Source organism: Canis lupus, chromosome 26 (assembly GCF_003254725.2).
Source record: "Canis lupus dingo isolate Sandy chromosome 26, ASM325472v2, whole genome shotgun sequence".
NCBI lineage: Eukaryota > Metazoa > Chordata > Mammalia > Carnivora > Canidae > Canis > Canis lupus.
In genome coordinates, this window is record NC_064268.1 from 9,164,595 (window position 1) to 9,187,991 (window position 23,397).

General features: G+C 46.0%; 1 protein-coding gene, 1 long non-coding RNA gene and 1 other non-coding gene across 19 annotated transcripts in view; 2 read left to right on the forward strand and 1 right to left on the reverse strand.

Moving 5' to 3' along the window:
• The window catches only part of CUX2 (cut like homeobox 2), a 283,331-nt gene that overhangs the window by 120,804 nt on the left and 139,130 nt on the right, over positions 1 to 23,397 (forward strand). The gene's annotated exons all lie outside the window — the stretch shown is intronic.
• LOC112676548 (uncharacterized) lies at positions 7,547 to 14,929 on the reverse strand. Its single transcript, XR_003146584.3, has 3 exons — positions 14,732 to 14,929; positions 10,011 to 10,113; positions 7,547 to 7,680 (listed from the first exon to the last, which is right to left on the reverse strand). It is a non-coding gene; the product is annotated as an uncharacterized LOC112676548 (long non-coding RNA).
• Positions 11,357 to 11,460, forward strand: LOC112677069 (small nucleolar RNA U13). Its single transcript, XR_003146836.1, has one exon. It is a non-coding gene; the product is annotated as a small nucleolar RNA U13 (small nucleolar RNA).

Consider the following 23,397-nt stretch of genomic DNA (forward strand, 5'->3'; position numbering starts at 1 on the left):
CTAGATCATATAGAACCAGGTTTGATAAAAATGAATGATGTGCGCCCTTGGAGCTGAGTGCCTGCAAAGCTGTTGTGAGGATCACCTGGCAGAGAGGGGAAGGCTGCAGCTGCTGGCCTAGAGCAGACCCCTGAGATACTGCAGCCAAAGGTGGAAAAGACTCGGGTAGACATGTCCAGGAAGGTGATCTATCCCGCAGGGCTTGCTAAGTGAGACTTTTGGGTGGTCCAGATCCCCAGACACATGAACTGACTGGTAAGGGGAGATTCTCCATCCAGGACCTGGCCCTTGGCCTGTCCCTAAAAATACTTCCAGTATATTTGGTGCAGCTGTTGTGGAAAATAGTATGGCAGCTCCTCAAACATTATAAATAGAATTACCAAAAAAAAAAAAAAAAAAAAATAGAATTACCATATAGTCCAGCAATTCCCTTCTGGGTATATATCCAAAAGAATTGAAAGCAGGGATTTGAACAGATACTACACCCACATTCACAGCAGCATTATTTACAATAGCTAAAAGGTAGAAGCCACCCAAGTGTCCATTAACAGATAAGTGGATAAACAATTGTGGTCTTTTCATACAATGGAATATTATTCAGCTTTCAAAAGGAAAGCAGGTGTGACACATGCTGTAATATGGATCTTTAAGACCTTAAGCTAAGTGAAATAAGCCAGTCATAAAAGGACAGGTACTGTATGATTCTGCTATAACATACTGTATGATTGATACCCAGAGTAGTCAAGTTCACAGAGGCAGAAAGTAAAATGGTGGTTGCCAGGGACTGGGGAGTTAGTGTTTTATGGGTACACGATTTTAGTGTTGCAAGATAAAAAGTCCTAGAGGTGACTGGTGGTGATGGGTGCACAACTAATGCCATTCAACTATGCACTTAAAAATGGTTGAAATAGTAAATTTTATGTTATGCATATTTTACCATAATAAAAATACTACTGCTTTCATTACTGCTGCTACTACTGATGATACTAGTGATAATAAATGATGCTCTGCTGCATACTTGACACAAATTATCTCGTGAAATCCTTCTGATAATCCTATGTAGATACTGTTAATAAGTAGTTAAAGACATTAACAGTACTGAGATTCAGAGAAGTTAATACATTTGTTCAAGGTCACACAGCTAGCAAATGGCTGAACTGGGTCTTGAACACATGTCCATCTGTCCAAAACCCAGTCTTTCAACCATACCACTCTAGACTTCCCCAGACTTTGATTAAAGCAAGGTTGAACTTGACACTATTGGCATTTTGGGTTGGATAATCTTTCGTTGTGAGAGGCCATCCCAAGCATTGTTGATTGTTTAGTAGCATCCCTGGTCTCCCTCCACTAGATGCCAATAGCTCACACTTCCCACTCCTCAAAGTGAGATGGCCAAAAATGTCTCCAGACATTACCAGATGTCCCCCAGGGGGCAAAATCACCCCCAGTTAGACGTACTGGTTTAACAGGGCCTCCTGGCAACCCAGGGGATATGGAACAGTTGATGTTGCCCTCACCAAGGGAGATTCACTGGCCTGCAAGTTGTTGCTGTTCACAAGCTTGCAAAAGCCCATATTTTAAAGTCACACAAATGGATGGAAATCAGATCATGCACAAAAGATCATTGGGGCAGGCTGGGGGAGGGAGGCACAGATGCTTTCTTTGCCTATTGAAAAGATTTTTCCACAGGAAAGTCCCCACTGCCCAGATCCCCTCACCCTTAAAATGCCCAGACAGCTTGAAAACATCCCTTTTGGCATAAGGCTGGGCCCACCCTTACTTGTAGCTTGAACAGTGTTCATTTGTAAGATGGTTCATCTTAGCAAAAAAACATCCATGCAGGTCTGTGTAGGTATGTGGTCCACACACATAGTGGAATTGTAACCTTTCAATTAAAGATGTCAGGGTGCTTTATTAGTTGAATAAAGAAGGTGGTAGAATAGGATCCCATTTTTGAGAAACATTCTGCCTATGAATGTACATGTTCGTTCACATGTAGAGAAAAGCCCAGGAGGGTGGGCCCCAGTGTGTCCCAGTGGTTTTGTTCACATCTCTACTTCCAGCACTCTGGCACATAGTAGGTGCTAAATCAGGACTGACAAACCAAGTCAGAGTGGAAAGACCAGGCTGTCAAACTTTCTTCTTCGTGTGCTTCTTTGTCATTTGAATTTTTTTCTAATGAGCGTGTAGTCACTTGATGACTAAAGGGGAAAAAACTTGCCCCAAGCCCCCAAAGAAAGGAAATTAAAAAAAGAAGAAGAAGAAGAAGAAGAAGAAGAAGAAGAAGAAGAAGAAGAAGAAGAAGAAGAAAAGAAGAAGAAGAAGAACAACAACAACAACAACAACCATGCCTTGAATTTGCCCAGCTCTTCTCTTCCTTCTGCAGAGTTTAAAACTCACGTGCCCAACTGGCCTCAGCCATGGAAAGAAGCAGGGTTTGTGCTTCCTGGTCCTTGTTTGGTCACGCATTGATAATATTGGACTCCTGAAGTTAGTCGCTTCTTACTTCTGCTTTGGTTTTTCCCTTGGGCTTTTGAAGTGGGGGTGGGGGTGGGGAACCAACAGGCGGTGGGTGTCGACAGGAAGGCAGTTAGAGGAGTTGGGCCCTGGAAGATGCAGTTTTACTACCACTCCAGGTGGGAGGTAGACGGCAGGACCAAGTGACTTCCTGGTGGAGAGGGAGCTTCCATTCTTGTGACTTCTTTCTCTGTGGTTTTGAAATCCTTCCAGAGCTGCCCAAGCACTGAGAGAAGCTTGGGGGCATGTGGAGGTCAGAGAGGAAAAACAGGGACTAGACTTTGGAGAGGGGGAGCAAGTTTCAGGACCACAAAGAAGTAGGGGCATGTCATCTTTTTTTTTTTTTTTTTTCGGTATAGAGAAGGGAGAAGAAATACCCTCAGCCTCAGCCTTCTGATTTCTGAATATTCCAAAGGCCTTTTTGAGTTTGTACAATTGCATCTCAGATGTTTTTGTTTTTTGAAGTTTACAACTGACCCAATTCGTAGAAAAAGATAAACACCCTTCCTATGTTTGGAGTCATATGTAATTTTTATCTCTTGACCTTTAAATGTAAGCAGCAGTAAAATGAAGAACTATTGCAGTCATTTAACACTCTGGCTGTACTAACTGGTTCCTGCCTGAGAACCGTGGTTTTAAATTGGCTAATGCAGAATACTTGCAGAGCTAATAATAATTCAGATTACTCCTGTCAGCTATTCCGGTTTCATGGGTAATTTAGTAGTTGAATAAATTTTTAAAAAAATTCATTCGTTACCATGCACTGTTATGAATCAGTAGATGGTTTACCATTGGCAGCAGTAACTGTAAGAAGATTTAAATTGCTACTGAAAAGGATTTGAGTGAAGGTAATGTTTTATAATGTTCTAAGCCATATGCACTACTTTCAGGCCTCATCAGTTTTACATTGATTCCTAGTGAAGTGTTTAATTGCATCATGAATGCAATATAATTCAGTTCTTTCTGCTAATATGGTATATATCTCAAAGTGATATACAGCACTGACAGGGAGAATTCGCAGTTTCGTCCGGATTTGGGAGGGCAGTGAGAATTGGGCGCCTACTGGATGCATGGAGAGCAGGCGGCAGAGGGGGAAGCTGTAGCCTAGTGCTATCTTGCTAAGACTGGGTTGGGGGCTGTCATAAATGTGTGTGGGGAAGGGTAGGCTGTGCTGTCACAAGCCCTCAATGCTGACGGCCAGCCAGAGACGGGTCTGGTATTATAGGCCTTCCCTCGGAGGGCAGGGAGATCTCTTAGCTGGCTGAGATGTCACAGAAGGCTGGCCAGGCCTGCTCTCGTCATCAGGTGCTCATGGATCTTGCCTGGCTCTCTCATTGGCCATTTCTAAGTGGTTATCAAGAATTGGGCTTTCTATTGCCATTTGTTTCATTTTTTTTCATTTAATATTTACTAAGCACCTAAAGAAATGGCAGTGGAAGAGTGGGCGGTAGGCAGCTTGTCAGAGCTGGGGACAAAACCCTCTTTTGCTTTTTATTCTCTGCATCCCATGAAGCAGCCCAAGGTATAGGGATATTCTTGCTGGGGTGGGCTGCTGAATTCTGTTTTAAGAGGCATCTCTGCCTGCCATCCTTCCAAATTGCAGTGTGTGAAAGCAAAACTCATTCTTTCTGGCATTTGTTCATTTATTCACTCACTCACCTGTTCAGTAAATTCATCCATCCAGGCACTGTTCTAGCTTCTGGGGATATAGTGGACAGATACTCCTGCCCTCATGAAGCTTCTATTCTAGTAGGGACAGAGAGACCATAAGCAGGTATATAATTAAGAACACAATAGCCTCAGATATATCAATGACTGTCTTCCAGTGGGATCCACTTGGTACGTTGGTTCTGGATTTTTTCCAGTATGTCTCACTGCACTCACTTGCTTAGGCCGCTCAGCACCACAGACCAAGTGGCTTCAATAACAGAAATTTATTTTCTTGCAGTTCTGGAGTTTGAGATCAAAGTGTCAGCAGCATTGGGTTCTTCTGAGGGCTCTCTCCTTGGCAGTTCTATTCTCCTTCTATGCATGTCTAATGTCCAGATTTCCCCCCTTTTATAAGGACACCGGTCATATTGGAATAGAGACCTCATTTTAACTTGATTGCCTCTGTAAAGACCCTGTCTCCAAATATCCAACTAAGATCACATTCTGAAGTAGTGAGGGTGAAGACTCCAACATAGGAATTTTGGAGGACACAATTCCAGTCCATAACACTGTGTAGTGTAGAGAGCGAGAGTACGCACGCATGTATGTATGTGTGTGTGGCAGGGTGGATGGGGGTTCTCAGGGAAGAGAACAAGGAAACAGTGCTAACTGTGCTCTAATCAGAAGGCTTTCTGTCAACCCCTATGAATGATGTGAAAGTCAGATTGCTTGTCATGTCAATTCCTTCTCCAGCAGGACCTTAAAATCAGAGTTCATGCATTTTCAGATATCTGATTGTTGTGCAGCCACAAAGCAGAAGCCCAGGACCTGGGGTTTCCCCCGCCCCCGCCTCCCCCCGCTTGGCGCCTCGATGTAATCAGAGCCTCCTTTTTATCCCTACTCTTGAGGAAGGCCAGCCAGGCCACCTTTTTGATCATTGTAACCTTGGCGCAGAAGAATAATTTATCCATGCCCCCGGACGAGGAAATTGCAAAATATTATTTATGAAGGTGAGCCGACACGTCGTAATTCTGGCCCTGCATTTCTGGATGTGGCTGGCCAGGATGGGGAAATGTGGGTGATGTTTGATAATAAAATGGGACAGTGTACCCAAGAGATGGAGGTGTGAGAGGAACGAGGAGCCTGGCATCTCACAAAAGAGATTTTAAGGAAGGAGAGTTGTTCTAGATACTGACCCCAACTGTCCTTCCATGGCCTCCCAGGTCAGAAGTGGGATCCGATATCCCAGATCCCCCAGCATTCGGGATATAGAGAGACTGGTGTGAGAGGGGCTGTTGAACAGCCCTTTGGGTAGAGAAAGGTAGGGGGAATCTTTTGAGGATTATAGCCTTGGTTGTGGGAACTTGGAAGGTGTGTAGTAAAGTGGTCCCTGGCTTTGGAGCTGGCCAGCCTTGAGTTTGAGTCCTGGCTCCGATGCTTCCTTCATAGTTTGTGACATTGAGCAAGTTAGGTCACTTTTATGAACCTCAGTTTGCTCATCTGTACAATGGGATTAATAATCAGTCAATCCAAGAGTTGCTGTAAGAGTAGCATTGAGATAATGCAGGTAAAGTGTAATTGTCTGTTCAGGTGGCTTGACTCCTTACCTAGAAGCAATAGGGTGAGTAATGAAGAATGTAGCTCTGAAGCCAGAGAGCCTGGCTGGCATCCCCACTCTTAGACCTTAGACCAGTCACTTCATCTCTCTGAACCCCCATTTTCTTCCTCTGTCAAATGGGCGTAAAAAAGGTTGCAATTACATAGGGCCCTCTTGAGGGTTGAATGAATGAATGGAAGGAAAGCGTTTAACAGTGCCTGCCCCATAGGTAATGCCCAGTAAATGTTGGCCATTAATGTAAGTTCATTGGACACAATTCTTGGCAGTCTTCCTTCTGAGAAGCTGTTCCCAACCTTGACTCGGATTTAGAGGCAGCCTGTCTCCCATCTGCCAATGCTGTCCTGTCGAACAACATGCTTAATTTAAAAATCCAAATGGATTGCATTCTTTATGTTTTGAAAAATTCTTCTGAGCATCAAGAAGTGCCCCCTTAAGGGGGCAGAATGTATGTTCCCTGGGGGAACCACTCCAGCATCTGTCCACCATAGGGGAGATAGCAGACTCCAGCAGACCCCAGCATCTCTGACTGCCCAACTCACAAAGTGGATGTAGCAACTCCTAAAACCAGCACGACTCTCAGGCATCAGCCATGGAAAGTTCAGCCCAGTAAATGTTTTGCAGCTTCTCAGCAATTTGGGGTTCTACCGAATTAGCGTTTGGTATTGAATTAGTATTCATTTTCTCTAATATGATATAAAAGTATAATCACATTAGAGACTTTTATAGCATATTAGATTATACATTTGGAACACGTCCCCGCCTGAAGCAGCTTTAGGGGGGAAAAAAAGCCCCACCAACAACAATAACAAGCAAACCGTCTTCCACCCTGGCTCACAAGCCTGGGCTTTTCCAGCTGGGCTGCAGCAACCTGGATAGAAAATTCTCTGCTCTCTGCCTCCTGGTCCCTACAGAGAAAGAATTTTCATTCCACTGCCTTGATTTGTGAAGCATTGAATTTAAGACCTTAATAGTCGTTCCAAATGAATGTTTCTTTAATCCCGGGGCAGAAACGCAGGCTGTGGTTGAGATGTAATTAATAGCACTAATTACTCTTCTTTCCCTCCATCCACTTTTCCTCCTGCCAGCATCCCGGTTCCCCAAGAAACCTGGCAGAAATACCAGAAATGTTCACCTTTTGCTCCACAATGTCCCTGGGCAGGGAAACCAGAACTCACCCCAATAATGGCTCCCTGTTTAGGAATGTTTTTCCTCTGCTTCCTAATGGTTCCTCTAGTTCTGGGACTCCTGTGCCTTCCAGAAGTTTTATTTATTTATTTGAGAGAGAGAGAGAAAGAGTACAAGGAGGTGAGGGGTACGGGGGAGAAGCAGATTTCTCGCTAAGCAGGGAGCCTGACATAGGTCTCAATCCTGGGACTCCAGGATCATGACCTGAGCTGAAGGCACCCAGGGGCTGAGTCACCCAGGGGCTCCGTCTTCCAAAAGGTTAGATTTTTGAGAACCTGTTTGCAGCCATCATGGTGACTCAACCAATTGTGAAGGATAATATCCTAAGGAGGTAGCAGCACATGGCCTGACTTACCTGAGCATCTTTCTCTGCAGTGCAGCCTCACTGATGCATTGGTCTTAACACAGATGAAGTTCCTCCCAGACTTGGCAAGGTGCCTATCATCAGACACCCAAGCTGAGGGATCCCATCAGCAGCCCTGTTGGGCCCAAAACTTAGCCTCACCATACCATTTTCCACTACAAAGAATAAAGGATTAAATTTCCCTGTACGTATAATGAAAACAACTAAGCTGGTCAGGAGGGCTGGACGTGATTTATTTATACATTGCCAAATTCTCAAATAATTGCAGTTGGGTAGACTTGCCCAGATAAGCTTTGAATATAGGTTGCATCTTGCATGCGAACTTTGACGATTCAGCAGTAGCTTCCTGGAATGTCACATGGAGAAGGATTCTTAGACCACATTCTGGATCAGCAAAAGAGTCCCATTCAGTCTATAAACATTTGATGTGCTAGGCACTGCTCTAGGCACTAGGGTCACTGCCTCAAGCTGGACAGCTAAAATCCCTCCCCAAAAGGAATTCACATTCCAGCTGGAAGAAGCTGACAGTAGATACCAATAAGGCCAGGTCATTCAGGACTTGAGCATAGGAGAGAGTTGTCATCCTATTCTAATTGCAATGGGAAACCATGGGAGGATTTTCAGTAGGGAGGCACCAGGATCTGGTTATGTTTAAAAAGTCAAAGCTTTTTTTTTTTTTAAAGATTTTTTATTTATTTATTCATAGAGATGCAGAGAGAGAGAGAGAGAGAGGCAGAGACACAGGCAGAGGGAGAAGCAGGCTCCATGCAGGGAGCCTGACGTGGGACTCGATCCAGGGTCTCCAGGATCACGCCCTGGGCTGCAGGCGGCGCTAAACCGCTGCGCCACCGGGGCTGCCCTTTTTTTTTTTTTTTAAGACACTTGGAGAAAGGAGGCAGAGGGGGAAGCTAGAAGGTCATTCAAGGTTTGTTTAGGTGTCTGAGCTGAGCAAGGAATGGTGGGTGATGGAGGTTGGGCAGCAGTTGATTCGATTCAAGCTCTACTGTAGAGATCCAGATGACTGAATTCATCAGTAGTTGGATTGCAGGGTAGGAGTGGGCAATCCATTAGTAATGTCTGCCACTGGCATGCAAGGTGGCAGTGGCCACTTAAATGCTATATATTTGCCATCTCTACCCTTTAAGTCATTTTTAGCTGGTGAAGGGAGCTGGAGAGGATGAAAGGGCTACTCAGGGGTAGTAATTTGTGGCTTTAGTAACAGCTAACAACTAACAAATATTCCAGGAGGTGCATTTGAAGGGAAATATTCACTGGCTGTCCATGCAGACACTGTGGGAGACTGGGGCAGGGGGGTAAGGTACCACACTGTCTCAACCTGAGATTGTCCAGAAATCAGTCAGGCAGATGGGACCTTCAAAAGACCAAATCCCTGTAGAGGTGTGCCAAGGACCAACATGATTCCAAAGAGACACAATCAAGGAGGTTCAAAGAAAAGAGGCTAGACAGACAGACATCAGTGGAACAGGTTCATAGGAAAACAGTGTTTCATTCTCTCAGGTGAAAACAGAGGATCAGAGACAATCCTCTGTTCTCTCCACCCTACAAATAGGAAGGACTCAGCAGTGTTCTTCTTCTCCTCCTCTTCTTCCTCCCCTACTCCTTCCTCCTGATCCTTCTTCTTTTATAAACCTCTGTCTTCTCTAAGAAGATCATACACTTGGAGATAGTTGTCATGTGATTGGGCAAGGTGAAAAGTCAGCTTGGCATTGGGCAGAGAACTAGACTTTGGGAGGGAAGAGCCACTTTAAAGGCCTGGAGCACTCACACGATGATGTGGCAAGACTGAGGTCTGGGAGACCCATAATCTCATTACAAGAAATTTGTAAATCCTTCAGGGTAAGGGAAATATTGTGAGATAATGATATTGAACAGGGCTATATGTGTTATATGTAACTTTCTATCTATCAATCTATCTATCTATCTATGAGAGACAGAGAGAGAGAGAGGCAGAGACACAGGCAGAGGGAGAAGCAGGCTTCATGCCGGGAGCCCGATGCGTGACTTGATCCCAGGACTCCAGGACTCCAGGATCATGCCCTGGGCCAAAGACGGGCGCTAAACTGCTGAGCCACCCAGGAATCCCCTATAAGTTTCTATTTAAAAGAAACGGTATGAGGACAAACTTTGTGATTATAGGCCAATCTCTTCCACATTCATTCCTGTGAAGAGTCTAGGAAAAATTGTCAAACTGCAGTCTCTGTCCTTATGCCCTCGATTCTCAGAGCTGACCCTGGACAAACTTAGTTTCCTTCATTGGCACACAGGCTGGCCATGAAGATAGAGGGCACAGGAAATGGGACCCACATGAGGCCTTCACCCCAGCTCCTTCCCCTTAGGCCTGGGAGAGCCATACAGGTCTGGACCTTTTACTCCTACCAGAAAAAACATTGACAACACCCACAAGTGCAGCCCCCTTATTAAAATAGAAGAGAGAGACCGCCTGGGTGGCTCAGCAGTTGAGTATCTGCCTTTAGCTCAGGGAGTGATCCTGGAGCCCCAGGATCAAGTCCCACATCAGGCTTCCTGCATGGAGTACGCTTCTCCCTCTGCCTGTGTCTCTGTCTCTCTCTCTGTGTCTCATGAATAAACAAATAAAATCTTAAAAAAATAAAATAGAAAAGAGATTAGGGGATTACTCCTTCCTTCAATACTTACAAAGTGCCTACTGTATGCTGAGCGCGTAAACAAAAGAAAAATGGTCTCTCTGGTGTAAACAGTCTCAGAGGCGGTCTGGGGAGTCCAGTGAGAAGCACATAAACTAATAGGATAAAAGAATCAAATTGTGATCCTACAAAGCAAATCTACAATGTCCAATGGTAGAGCATCAGGAGAAGGGAGTTATTAAATGGATCATGAAATATAAGGAAAGAGGTGTGTGTGTCTTGGTGTGAGGTGTGATTCAGTGTCTGGGTAGTGTGGGATATGTCTGCGTGCATGTGTTTTTATCTCTGTGTCTGGGTGTGTGCTTCTTTACCTCTGTGAATATCTGCGTGTCTGGGTTTGTGTGTGTGTCTGCATGTGCACAAGTGTGTGGCTTGTTTCAGGGAGGGTTGCTGCAGATCTCAGAGCTTGTGTAACCAGAGCCATTGAGGGTTGGAGGTGCAGGGGGAGAACAAGGCTACAGCTGGCTATATAGGCCTCCTTAGCTACAAGGGGCTCTGGGTTTTTGACTTAGTACCCACAGAACTGACAACGGGGTACAAAGAGAAGTAATGCCATCTGACAGCATTTTGGGGGATCACTCTGAAACAGCATTATGGAGGTAAGCAGGTAGCCAGGAGGAGGCTGGTTAGGGGTGGTGAGCAGTTTGGGCTTCACTAATCATGGAGCTGATGGGGCTCACTGATGGATGATGTAATGTGACAGAATGGAGTGAATTGGAAATGCCTCCCAGGCTCCTGGCCTGAGCATCTGGATGGATGTGTACCACCTTTTCTTGAGATGGGGAAGATGCTGGGAGAAAGAGTAGGGAGCAAGCAGGAGTACAGGGTTCCCTCTTGGCCATAGGAGATCTGAGATGGCCTCCCAGAGGAATTATCATGTCTACAGAGGATGTGCCATTGGCACTCAGAGTCCAGTGGGCTGGACATAAGAGACCTGGTCCGGGCCCCTAGACGACTTGGCCCCATCTAGGGACCGGGCAGACCACCTTTCCCTGGCTCTGAGGCCCTTAGCAGAGCACTGAAGGCCCCCCTATCAGTTATCTTAGCACAGCCCTGGGGGCACTGATCCAAGAAAACCATTAGAAGGATGTCTGCTCTAGGGACCTGGCCCCAAACCTCAGTAGCAGAGAGCTGTGTGGAGGAGCCGGGGTTTTTGCAGGGCTGGCTCCCCCATCATCAGGGCCCTAGGGCACTGGATCACCTCCCCAGGGACTGGGACAGGCTTCCCAGAGGCTAGTTCACATTACCCTTAGCTCAGAAAGTAAAGGTACATTGCATTGTTAAGACAATCATTTCTTGCATACCTTGGTTGAAGGTAGACTTTGAAAGCTAAAACTGATCCTTTTGTAGTTCATAAGTGTGATGATTGGGTGTTCTTGCATTTGTGTAATATGTGCCTCCCTCAGATCTTGTTATAACCTCGGCACATTACCCATCTGATATAAATAAGTAAGTGCTAAGCATTTTACTATATCAGTCCTAACCACCCATAAGCTGAGTTAATCCTTACAGCAACCCCAAAAGGCAAGTTCTGCATTGATTCCATTATACAGATCAGGAAACTGAGGCCCAGCAAAGTAGTGGTTACACAACAGTGTAGTATAGACAAGGTTTGAAAGTAAGCCAGTCTGACTGCAAAACCTGTTCAAATGCTATGCCAAATGCTTAGTGTAAGTTATCTCTTAAAGTCACAGATACCCTTCAGTGGGCTGGCATCTGAGGGCAGGGGATGTTACCATTGCACCCATTTTACAGAAAGTTAAAGTGAGGCTCAGAAAGAGGAAACACTTCTGTAGCTGTAGCTCAGTGTCCCAAAGCTGTTAAGTTCAACACCAGAATTTGAACCCAAGACTGCAAGAAGCCATGCTTCCCTCCACTGTCAGTAAAGGTCTTTATCCCCACAGTCCAAAGCCTCCCGATGACCCGCTGAGGGCAGGAGAGGAGACTCATTCCTTGGGGCTGTGCCAGAAGCTTCCTGGGCAAGGCTTTATAAATTACTGAGAAATATCAGAGGTCCATGGGCTCCTCAGAATTCTGTGGTGGGACCTGGTGAGACCCCATCTCAAAATAGGTGGGTTTATCTCTGGAGTTCCCACCTGGAGCCCTCAGTGAGCAAAGGCTGCAGCTCATGTTGGACTCAAGTGTTATTAAAGCCCCTACTTCTGGGACACGAAGTCTCAGCCAGCTCCTGGGGATTCAGGCCATTCTGCCCAGTGGGAAACCCCAGTGGTTCCTTGGGACAGTTCTTTCCATAAGAGCACTGATGGGGCAGCGCTAAATAGCTCACAAGCAGTGGGAGCGCTGTGTGGGATTCACCATTTGTTTTAGCATTTATACTTGAGAAAATACACATCCCTCTGTGTGTGTGTGTGTGTGTGTGTGTGTGTGTATGTGTTTCTTGAACTAGTCGTTGGAAAATCACACCCTGATTTAGAAAAACCTACTTACTGAAGCTTCCAGAAGACCCTTGTTCGATTAGCAGAGCTGTTAAGAGTGTGGGATTTGGGGTCATGCTGTTGAATTCAAAACCCAGCTTTCCTGCTTACTGGCTGCCTGACCTTGAGCTTGACTACTCCTAACCTCTTCAGGTTTTAGTTTTCCCACCTCAATGCATTGTTTTAAGAAACGAACAAATGCCTAGAACTGTATCTGGTATATACTGCGTACTCAGTTTATGTTAGCTAAGTGTTGTTGTTGTTATTGCAGTCTAAAATAGGTTTTTCTGGAAATGGGCAGATAGTAAACATTTACGCTTTATTATGGGCCACATGGTTTCTGTTCCAACTACTCCTCTCTGTCATTGTAACAGGAAAGCAACCATGGACAATATGTACATTGCATGGATGTGAATGTGTTCCAATAAAACTTCCCTGTGGCTCATATATGAACATGACGGGGAGGAAAGTCCTTCTTCCTCTGGAAGAATGTGACCCTGGGGCTGCCAGCAGCTATGTTCCCCAAATTACTAGGGAAGCCAACCATGGTGAGAGAAAAGGAGGACAGCTCAGAGGGAAACAGAGCCAAGAGAGAGAAGTCAAACCCTGCCAATCTTGTTTGAGCTGTCGGATCTAGCCATGCCTGAAGCTACTCCTGCATTGTTCAGATATGTGAACAACAGTTTCCCTTTTATGCTTAAGCTACTTCGAGTTGGGATTCTGCTGCTTACAACCAAGAATCCTGAATTATATAAGCCTCTCCCTTCATGTTTCACTGTCCCAGTCAGGTATAACTAACTGCCTACCCACTTGCCTGCCACGGTCAAATTCATGATACTACTCAAGAATATATTTTTGTCCCAAATATATAACTTCCTTTCCCTGTGGGGGTTTAAATAGTTTCATTCTCAAGGTTGCATAATTTTTAGCAGGTAGGTGACTTCATTTCAATGGACCTCAGTCCTCTCCTGTAAAATGAAGTTAATCACTGGACCTATTGCACTAAAAGAATTAATGTTTATAAAGTGCTTGGAACAGTCCCTCACACATGCTAAGTACTACCTAAGTGTCTGCTGTTATTACTACCTGGAAACAGAGCTCACAGACTAAGGCGTTTTCCTGACAAATAAAGGAGACCATCTGGCAGGGATTGGGTCTTTCCATATTCCTAGCACCAGCTTAGGCCTGGTCTTGAGTGGGCACTTGGTATTTGTTGAGTAGGAGTGAGTACAAGATGAGGCAGTCACAGAAAGTGACTGTGAGAGACCCACATGGATTGGGGCTAACTCTGAGGTGTTTGTGATTAGGAGTCAAGCTATAATTGCTTCAGGGATTTATAAAACCTTGAGACACAGAAATGTTATGGGGCCCATAAGCAACTTAGGGATTGAGTGTTTGGGATTTAGACTTTAGCTACTTACGGTGTGGTCCACCATGGACTAGTGGCATTGCCATCACCTGAATGCCTGTTTAGAAATGCAGAGACTTGGCCCCACACTGGACCTCTGGAGTCAGAATCTGCATTTCCACAAGATCTTGGGTGATTCTTGTGCACATTAAAATTTGAGAAGTGAAGAGGATATGCAGATGCTGCAGACATGGCCCCTATGTCTTGAGGGACTATTTGTGGAGGTGAGGACGTGGGGGATGTGGGCCTATCAACTGTTTCATTAGGAAACAGGCTAGCTTCCACCCTTTGGCCCAGACGCACCACTGGTCCAGTAAGTAGAATCTGACATTTCCACACAATGGTTTGAGAAAACTGCCCCCACTAGAAAGGTGCCCATCTTCACTTACTAAAAGTAAAATGAAACTAAAGTGATATTTTGTGATTCCTTGTCTCTCCCTTTTCCAGTCTCTTATTATAGGCTTGCTAACTCTATGGAAGCATTAAAAGCACATCAGTGGTATCTAGCTCACGATATCGTATATGATATGATTTCTTTTTCCTGATCCTCTTTTATCAACTGAAATCCTGATGAGGTATAGATGACTTTTCAAAACTCTTATAAAGATGTCTGAGTCTCTGGGGTGGGGAAGTTATGGCTGGGGAGAAGGGTTGTGGTGTGGCAGGTGGGACAGCAGGAGGGTCTGCAGAACCAGACCAGAGAGACCTGTCCAGGAAAGTGGCCTCTAGTTTGAACATAAGTGGGCACGGGTTTGGGAGGGAGAATACACACTACCACCTGTCTTTACCAAAGAATCAGTATTGTTGTGCTAACGAGGGCTGGGGACTAGGCCAAGTGTAGAGAGCAGGAACTTTGAAATCCACACAGACCTGGATTCAGATCCTAGTGCTGCTGCAGCTTGCTCACTGTGCAATCTCAGGTGATGGAATCTCTGTCCCTGAGCCTTGCTATCCTGGTCTAGAAAGTGGAGCTAAGATAGCACTGATCTTACAGGGACGTGGAGTCAGTTAATTGCAGTGGTGATCAGAGCTGGCTGACAAGAAAGGGCTGTTAGCTTCCTTCCCATCCCCAGGTGTACTGTGACATCACAGTGGAAGCTAGAAGGTGACCATGGTGGGGAGAGTTTATACCACAGAAATGGTATACATTGGAACTCCACCATTTCTTTCAGAGAACTGATTGTTAAGCATTTACCAGCACACCACTGATTAAATGATAAGATGTATTTAAATTGCCATGCCCAAAGCTTTGTAGTAGTGGTTACTGAGTACTGTATTACTATTATATTAATTATAGGACCATGATATTACTAGTATTATATGAAGTAGTTTTCATGATGAGACCTGCCATGTGTTGGCTCTGCCATTTGTTTTAACTGCTTGGAGGCCTTTTCTACAAATCCTGTGGTTGGTAGCCCCATTCTAGATAGCTGAGATTGTTAGCTGAGTTCCAGATAGATGAAGTATCTTAGAGCTACCCCCAAGTGAACATTGATTGAGCATGGAGTAAATGCCAGCTGTTGGGAAAGCACTTTTCATATATGATTTCATGTAATCCACCTAACAACTCTGTGAGGCAGGAACTGTTAAGAACCCCATTGTGTGGACACAAATGGGGCTCAGAGGGGATCCCTGGGTGGCACAGCGGTTTGGCGCCTGCCTTTGGCCCGGGGTGCGGTCCTGGAGACCCGGGATCGAGTCCTGCGTCGGGCTCCCAGTGCATGGAGCCTGCTTCTCCCTCTGCCTGTGTCTCTGCCTCTCTCCCTCTCTCTCTGTTGTGTGACTATCATAAATAAATTAAAAACAAAAAAAAAACAAAAAAAACAAATGGGGCTCAGAGAGGTAAGGTGATTTGCCCCAGGTTGCATAGCTGCTCAATTGGGAGGGGCCGGGCTTTGAACTTGTACATTTTGACTCCAGAGGCTGTGATTGCAGCAGACTGGATCCTGGAGATTAAATGTGAAGGGGGCAGGTGCTTGGGTCTTTGGGGTATGGACCTTTCTCCTTGCTAGTAGGTTTTTAGGGATGGGGGCAGGCAGTGGGCAGGGTCAAGAAGTCCTGATCGTGTCATCTGCTTGGCTGACAGCAAACAGTCTGATTTTACTAGATGTGTGCAGGCTGAGTTCTGATTGGCAAGGGGATGTCTCTGTTGGAAGGGAATCTTGGCCACTTGCCTCTTGGCAGCATGCTCTTGGCTGCCACGTGGAGCGCCGTTTGGAGGCAGTGAGAATTATTCGGCAACCTTGCCTGGGGTAGTTGAAAGTGGGCTGGGGGCCCTGCCAGTCTCCCAGACAGGCTGGCAGAGAGAGCAGGAAAGCAAGCGCTACCACAGAGAAGCCCACACTCAGCTTCTTTGCTGTTCTCTCTGCCTCTATCTCTCTCCATCTCTTGCCATCCCTCAGCCTCTCTCTCTGCCAGGACTTAAGGAGCCAGTAAGATGACAGGTGGTTTGGCAGCAAGAGAACCACCGTCTTCTGTCCCCACAGGCCTGCATTCCCTCAACTCTACTAAAACTTGAGGCCTTTTACTTCCACAGGTCCCAATTTCCCCGAAGCTGAAGTTCAGATTCCCTGGTTTGGCTTGAGGACTTCTTATGGTATGACCCCTCCCCCTGGTTCTTCATCATGTCTCCACAAGAGACTCAACTTTTTGTTTTTCTGCAGTGCCTACTCCAGAGCTCACTCAGAACATGTGGTTGAACTTGACTTACTTTGAGATTCACAATCATCACCGTGCCTGATTTATCAATGCCGGGTGCTATGCAAGCTTCTAAGTATTTTCTATTCATATCTCATTGACTCATAACAACTTCACAGGTAGGCCCTGTCATCCTGCCCCATTTTACAGGAGGAAACTGAGGCACTAAGATACTAAATTACACAGCTAGGACATGGCAGTGATAGATATGAACCCAAACTAGTCCAGAGCTTGAGCAGGCTCAAGCAGGGTTTTCCTTAAACCACTTTATGAGAGCCTGTCACCAGCTCAGTGTCATCACTCCCGCCTCCAGCAGCCTTGTCAGCACAACAGCCTGGTTTGCTGGCTCCTCACATCATCCTAGCTTTGCTATGTCCACACATCCTTGATGAATTAACCTTGGCAATGCCAGCCTTGCCTTGTCACACCAATAAAGTTAGTGCTTCAGAGAACTAGGTTGTGGAATGTATAATGGATCCCTCTCTCTACCTGTCTCTCTTTGGCTGCAGATTCCAAGGTTGCTTGGATATTGAGGAGAAGAACCAGAATGTTCCTCATGGGAGAAGGGAGTGTTTGGGAACAGGAGAAACCCCTAAATCGGTTCCTTCCAAGAGAGACCTCCTACATCCAAATCTCATCCCGTCTGTCCAGGGCACCCTGTGTGGCTCTGCTCACCAGGGACTGATTGTCTCAGCGTGTCCCCCACATTACTCAACAACAGGACAACATTCCTTTACCAAGGCAGAGGGGAGTCGGATTGTGTTAGCAATTCTCCATCAGACTGTGTCATATTCAGATTGTATTGTATTAGTAGTTGTTTCCACTAATGTGATGAGAAAGTTGCTAATCTGAGAAGACTCCTGCATTGTATTAGGGAAAACAAATATTAATGTGATTCGATGGGAAATGGCTAATAAGAAACTAAGTTGCTAATATGACATGATGGATCGGTGGGAGGAATTTGGATTGGGTGCTTGAACTTTTCTGGAATGTTCAGTGGTAGTCAGGGACAGGGGAGGGCAAAATGGCAGGAACTCTGTGTTACAGTCACTCAAAATTAAGGCTCCATATCTGAGCCTCTTCCCCCCGCCCCCAAAACTCTGACCCTCACCCCTATACTCTGTGAAATAGTGTCCCTCAAAAGTTCTCATTGATCCAGAACCTGAGAATATGACGTTATTTGGAAAGAGTCTTTGCAGCTATAATTAATATGGGATCATGCCTCATTAGAATGGGCCCTGAATCCAATGACCCATGTGTGAGGAGAGGACACACAGGGAGAAGACCCTGTGACAACGGGGGCGGAGATGGGAGGGATACAGCCACAAGCCAAGCAAAGCCAAAGACAAGCAGCCACCAGAGACTGGAAGGAGCAAGGCGGCTTCCTCTCCTAGAGCCCTCAGAGGGAGCACAGCCCTGCCAACATCTTGATTTCAGACTTCTAGCCTCCAGAACTGTGAGCAAATACATTTCTGTTGTTTTAAGCTCCCAACTGATAGTACTTTGTTATGGCAGCCAGAGGATACTAGCCCTGTTCCCTCTCCCTGTAACCCCGAAAAGGGGAGAAGGTTTGACAGTATCCTTCTAACTCAGTCAGCAAAGCAGCTTTGGGGGAGATTCCTCCAGCCCTGGGGCTGGCCTGGCTGCCAGACAGACCCAAGGAGGAGGGCTTGCTCTCTTCCTCCACTTTGTTCTTTGCTTAAAGGGAAGAAGCCTCTTCAGTCGCAGGGCGGTTAGCATATGGGCTCCGCAGCCTGCTTCGCGGCACGTTAATATGTGATTAAAGGGGTCTTAAAACACCCATTAGTCCCCCTCTGGTATGTAATAGCACTTTTGGATTTAGAACAGAATATTATTTACTCATTAGCTGATAATAGATCCTGAGTACATGCCGTATGAATTGGGACAATTATTAGAATGTGGGCCTGCACAGAAGCCTGGTTTTGCTGCTCTGGCCGTGGCAGGACAGCATGGTCCAGAGGGCAGGGAAGGGGCGCAGAATGGCCCATGGGCCCTCCAAGGAAAACAGGGCCTGCTAGAGATGGTCTGTGGTGGCTTGCTGTATATGGAAGTGAACTCGAGGTACAGACAGGGGTACTTGAGTACCTCAGTGGAAGGGATATATTAGTTGGGGGGGGGAGAAATTGAGGTGACCCCTCCAAGAACTAGGATGCGAACAATAACAGCCCCCCCACAGTGGTGACCGATTGAATCTGAGCTTAGGGCCCAAGCCTCCCAAGATGAGATTATTAGTCACATGACAGCCACCATCAGGATCACAGGTGGGGTGACTTGCCCAGGACACACAGCTCTTAAGCGGTTGCAGCTGTTGTAGACCCAGCTCTTCTGATCCCTGGACCTGGGTACTTTTCAACACTCCTCTGTACTCACTGCAGAAACTTCCTGGTAATTCTAATCTTCTCTTTTTCCAATGAAAAGAGGTACTTTAACACTATTTCCTATTACATTTTGTTTGTTAGAAAGATGTAAATTGCAGCAGATTGTCCCTCTTTAGTGGCTGGGTCCTTGACCTGTGGCCAGATGTGTTAGAAAGGCTCAGGTGGAAGGGACAAGAATGGAAAGGAGTGCAAATGCCATGGGAGTACTTTGGGCATATCCCAGGAAGCAGGAGGAGGTCCTGGGAAGAATCAGAAGTGATGAGATCAGGCCTGTGTCTGGGATTAGTGACTCCAGTGCAGGTCTGGGGATCACAGTGGAGGAGGGGGAAAGATGGCAGGAAGGCCAGCAAGAGGTTTCACAGCAGCCCTGGTGAAGCCTCATGGGTGTGAACCAGCAGGTGGTGTTGGCATCAGAAGGAGGGGCCAAGTGCTGGCTATTCCCCCAATCCATAGTGGACATCACAGGTCTCAATGGCTGGTTCGACCTGGGAGTGAAGAAGATGGCAAAGTCAGGACAGCCCCCAGTTTGATGGACAGAATACACGGTGTGGGGAAGGAAAGTCTGCAGTTTGATAAGCCTGATTTTCAGGCCATCGGTTTACAGTGATTCAGTGAACGAATGTGTGAACCTCTTACGATGAAAGGCATGGCATAAGCCTGCAATACAAGCAGCAAAAAAAGGACTGAGAAAACACTGAAAAACCTTGCCTTTAAGCTCAGACTCGCCTTGGCTTTTCTGAGACATGCCAGATGGAAAGATGAGAGGGGCTTGTATAAGGGTGGGAGGGCTCTCTCTGCCCAGTGCAAGCGGTTAGAGATCTTTGGCCTCTTGGTTTCCTGAGTGTGCAGGGAAGCTTCCGTCCATGTCCCTTGTACACAGGTGGCTGGGGGGTGGGGGGTTTCACATCCTGTTTATATTGAACATGTACAGGAATGGTACATGGTGCCCTCTCTGGTGAGCCCTCCGAGCATGTGGCCACAGGGACACTGAAGAAGTCAGAGATGTTCTCAGCAACACAGGCCACAGCTAGAGGCCAGACATCACCTTTGTGGATGGCTCAAGTGCAGAACAGGGCTCCCTGGTGAAAGATGAGCAGGGAAGGAGCCCAAGAGAAAGCAGAGCTTGGCAAATTTGTCCTTTTGTCCATCTTCTTTTCTAGATTTGTGGGTCTACACCTCAGCTAGATAAATAACCAAATAAGTAAACCACTTCCCAGTGGGTATGTGGCATATGCGTGTGTGTGTGTTTGTATCTGTGTGTGTGTTTTAATAAAGCTCACCATGAGCCAGATATCAATTTCTGTCAGAGAGACGCAGAGCATCTGAACCAGAACTAAATAAAAATAAACATTAAACAATTATTGGAATTTAGGTTTATTTAAAAAATCAGCAGGGTTGAGGGAACAAGCCACCCATTAGCGAGGCAGAACTATCGGGCCTTTTAACAACCCGCTGGTTCTTGGCTGCCAGGGAGATTTGGGCTGTACAAGCCGTGGAAACTCCGGATCCTATTGATTAAAGATGATGCGGTAACAGGCCAATTATATCGTCGTGGCTGCTTGCAGCGCTGGCCGACACCGGCTACCCATTTGTCTTGATGGAAATGGCTTTGTTTGGGGGGCTCAGGGAGGGTGGCTCAGTGTCCCCATCCTGGGCAAACCCTTCTTCTTCCTCTGGTCCCTTGAGCTGGTAGAGGCTCTGAAGCCTGAGCTGTCCCAGATTCTCGAGTTTTTCGCCTCCCTGTCCTCTTCATAGACATCCGTAGTTCATAAGGAACCTGTGTCTTGTCAGCCAAATCAATGCAAATAACCGGTGAGCGTTTCTCGACTTTTCAGTAATAATTGATCTTCCCAGAACTGATAGCATTTGGAAAACATAAGTAAGGAGAACAGCAGCAAGCCAGATGTCCATGGTAAGAGAATGTAATTGCTCTGAGTTATAGGAAAGGAAGTGATTTCTCTTCTACCTTTAGCTCCAAGAGAGCAGAACAAACTGCCATGGAGCATCAAGAAGCTTCCAGTAAACTTGGGGCTTAGTACGGACTCCAGCTCTCAGCCTGTAGATCCAGACGACTGTGGGACTGGGATCTTCCAAGCTGATAGGCACACTTCTTGCTTACAATTTTGTCAGTCTCCAGGTTTCATTTGGAAGCTTTCTGTACAGCCAGTCTCTGTCAGGGAAGGAGAGAGAGGTTTGCTGTTCTTGGGGGAGGTGGGAAATGTTCCAGTTTAGCCACCGTACTATTCATCCGCTGGATGGGAAATCTCCTCTCCGTTGTGTTCTTTTTTTTTTTTTCCTTCTTTCTAATTTGACGGTCACTTCCAAGCACTACCATAATTGGCTCGTGATTTGACTGGGGTGATATTTAGAAGATCAGATGGGGATGGGGGGTGTTCTCTGGATTGGTGGATGGACAATAGGATTCCTAGGCTTCTGTTCTTTATGAACATCTGTCATTCTTCCAGGACTCCTTCATTTGTTCCTTCATGCATTCATTTATATGCTCATCCAACACCTAGTTACTGGGCTACTCCTCTCTGCCAGGCACAATTAGGTACTGGGGCACATGGGTACCTGTCCTCATGGAGCTCCTAGTCTAGCTATGAAGAGACATGGACATCAAACAGTTGACTCATATCACAGTTACAATATAGTAGTGCTTCATAGAAATGATCAAGGAGTAGGGGCCCATGACAGTAAGAACTTGACCTTATCTTGGGGTGCAGTTCTTATGAAAGTAATGTCTAAGCTGAAGCTTGACACACAGAGGATGGACTGAGCTAGGCCAGTGATGCTCAGACTTGAGTGGGCATCACAGTCACCTGGAGGACTGGTTTAAAAGATTGCTGGGCATTAACCCCAGAGTTTCTGATTCATCAAATCTGGAGCTCGTCTAAGAATTTACATTTCTAAGAAGTTCACAGGTAACACTGCTACTGCTGGTCTAAGGATTATACTTTGGGAACCACCAAACTGGGCAAACGACTGGAAAGAGAGGGCATCCAGGTAGTGGGAATTGTGGATACAAAGGCCTTGCGGCTGTTTTGCAGTTCCTAGTCTCAGAATAAGGGGCAGAATGGTAGAAGTAAAGTGAAGAGGACTGTGAGGGAGATGCATTGCAGGAGAGTACAGGGTCCTGGCCCCACAGGCCTTGAAGGCTGACCTCGAAAGTTTGGATTTATTTGAAATTGGATGGGAAACCAGGAGAGGTTTTAAGCAGGGAAGTGTCACCATCCAGTTTGTATCTTGAAATACTCTCTTTGGCTGTTAAGGCAGGAATGGAATGGTGGAAGAGTGGCTGGCATTAATCCAGGGACCTCATGAGGAGGCTGGCTATGCAGGCATCCAGCCAGGAATTGAAGGTGGCTAGACCCTCTGGTATCAGTGAGCATAGAAAGCATGGACATGTCTGAGAGTGTTTGAGTCTAGCCACTCCCTTTCTGGAAAGCCTTCTTGATCAGTTTGGATCACCCGTCAATCCTTGAAACCTAATTTCTTACCTAAAGAAGTCATATTTTGACACTAACCTTATGAGTTCCTTGAGGACAGGGGTTATGTGTGTCATATCTGCCTCATATAGCCCACCTGCAGCCCACTGGTTGGTTATACAACAAAAACTTTATAACAATTAGCAGGTTGTGGGGACACCTGGATGGCTCAGTTGGTAAAGATCCGATTCTTTATTTTGGCTCGGGTCATGATCTCAGGGTTGTGAGATCGAGCTACACGTCAGACTCCATGCTCAGTGGGGAGTCTGCTTGAGATTCTCTACCCCCATCCCCCACGCTCAAGTTTGATCTCATTCTCTCTCCCTCTCAAATGAATCAGTCTTTTAAAAAAGTAATCAGCAGGTTATGAACATTTGACAGTCTACTAGCTAATGCCCTATCTGTTACCTCATTTGATTTTCCATGTACCCTGAGCAAAAGGTGGAATTCAACCCATTTTGTAAATGGGGCAAATTGAGGTTTACAAAGGGCAGGCGATGCTCCCTGGCTCATCCAGCTGGACTGAAAGAGAGGCAAGATTTTCACCCAGGTCCAGAATGCCCTCTGGCAAGCAGATAAAAGTTGCTGTGACACTTCCACCCACAGTGATCAAATTTCCCTCAGTAGTATCCAGGGTTTTACCCAAGATGACAGGTCAGTCCACCAGAAACCTTAAGAAGATATAGAAGAAATTGTCAGGGTTTTTTTTTTTTTTTTTAAATAAAAAATGGTCAAATATCAGCAGTTTCATAAGGTTCAACGTAAAACAAAGCATGCAGGGGAAATGTTGCATTTCTAGAAAATTCTGCAGCAGCATGTGGAATAGGAGTTGCAACATAGTCTAAATTGTCTCTGAGAGCAGCTTCCCACATACACACGGAAACTGATGAGGGGGCCGTACAGGGATGCAGCATCTTAGAATCAGTCTATAATGCAATCAATTTTGTATATC